Below are 2,049 nucleotides of genomic sequence, written 5' to 3' on the forward strand. Positions count from 1 at the left end.
ACCTTATGCCCGTCCCTCCCTCTCCTCTGTAACCGGGGGACCCAGGCTTCAGGGTGTGGGAACAGTTCACCCCACCATGGGTGTTTCAAGCAGGCCAGGGCCTTCATCAATGCCGGCTGCCTGAGGGACTCTTGGCCCGGTGTGCTGGTTTCTGGAATCCTCCGGAACTACCCTCTTGGTCCACAAAGTGGGTCTTTACCTCTTATCCCTGCTCCCACCTCCACAGCCAAACCTCAAGGCCTAGGCCGGCCCCACCCCCCTTCAGGCCCGCTCTCCCTCCCCACCTCGGTCTCAGGCTTCATTTCTGTTCTCTCCCCTCGGTCTGCGTCCCCGCCTGTGGTTTTCCCGCCGCCCCTGCCAGGAATCCTGTCCCAGAGGAACCAGTACTCCAGGGCTCAACTGTGTTCCTCTTACGTGGTGATGGGAAGAGGGAAGGAGAGAGAGCGGGAGAGAGAGCGGGAGAGAGAGCGGGAGAGAGAGAGAGGAGGAAAAAATCAAAGCCCACATATTGGTTCCAGATGTGGTCTTCTCTCCTAGCTTTCTCCAGCAATTTAATTAAATTCCCCCAGACAGCCAGGAGGGTTTCTTAATGATCAAATTTCCCGGCTCCCCTCCTCGAGCGGGCCCACTCTGTCTCCCTGACGGATGGCCGACCAGATTCTTCCTGCGTCCGCTCTGCCAAGCACGGCCAGTGGGGGTGGAGTGGAGGGCTTTGGGGGGGAGGCACGAAGGATGCTGTGCCCGCCTCTGCCCTCCCTCCTTCCCCCAGGGCTCTGAGCCCTCCCTTGGCAGAGCCTGACCACGCCTGGCTACAACGGCTGGAGGGGGCCCACGGGTCCCTTCCTTGGAGCTCTCTGTCTCTGGGCTGGCCTGCCAGGAACCGAGGCCAACTGGGCACCAGCCGGCCTCAGACGGGACAGTCTCTGGGATCAAGACTCTGGGCTCATGGACCAGCCAGAGATGGGGCAGGCTCAGACCTCCTGGGGACCTTCCCCACACCCCATTTGGCTCAGAGAGGGCAAGGCCTGGGCCAAGACCACACAGGCCCGCTTGCCAGGGACAGGAGAAGCAGAGGCAGGCTGACCAGCATTCACAAGGTGAGGATAGGCCAGGGAAAGGCCTGGGCGCTATTTCTTGAGGTGGTTCCCTCATCAAAGCTAAAGGTCACTTTCAGTAGGCCCCCGATTTCGGGAGCAAGAACTCATGGAGTCAAGCCCCAAGACCACCACTGTCTTGTGTAGATGGGCCAGTGAGGCTGAGAAAGGGCCAGGCCAGAGCCTGGGCCCCAGAAGGCCTCCTGTCTTGGGGTGAGGGGCCTGAGGGACTGAACGTTTGTGTCCCCCAAGTTCATATGTTGAAGCCCTAACCTCCAAGGTGATGATGTCAGGAGGTGGGGTCATTGGAAGGTCATGAGGTTCGATGAGGTTCGATGAAGTCACGAGGGAGAGCCCCCAGGATGGGATCCACGCCCCCCGGGAAGAGGGGAGCCCCTAGCGAGACAATGGCCACCTACCGACTGAGAGATGAGGCCTTGGGAGGAAACCTGCCTTGCTGGCATCTTGACCTTGGACTCCCCTGCTTCCAGAACTCTGAGGAATAAATGGCTGTTGTTTCAGCCCCTCAGGCTACGGTAGTTTGTTATGGCGGCTGGAGCAGCTAAGACAGGCTCCAAGCACCTTCTCAGCCTGTCCGCCTGGGCTTCTGAGGCCCTGAGGACTCACCTCGTCTGGAAGAGTCTGGCACCAGGACCGCCTGGCAGTGTCTGTGTGGAGCGGGGACCATGTCAGGGAGCTGGCTGCCCTTGGAGCAGGGGCTCTGGCCAGCAGGGGCAGGGTTCCTGGCAGCCAGGGTCCCCAAAATGCTCCTCAAGGCCTCTGAGGGGAGCAGATGGAAGGAAGGAGGGACCAGGAGAGTGCTCCCCAGCCCAGCTGAGTTCCTACCACCCACTCCTCCTCCCGGCCTCCCGGTGCCTCAGTTTCCCCCCTGAGCCCACAGAGGGTTGGGTCTCTGGGAGCAGAGAATCGGGGCCTTGTCCTTCCAAACTGGGCT

The sequence above is a fragment of the Mustela lutreola genome, chromosome 12 (genome assembly GCF_030435805.1).
Source record: "Mustela lutreola isolate mMusLut2 chromosome 12, mMusLut2.pri, whole genome shotgun sequence".
NCBI lineage: Eukaryota > Metazoa > Chordata > Mammalia > Carnivora > Mustelidae > Mustela > Mustela lutreola.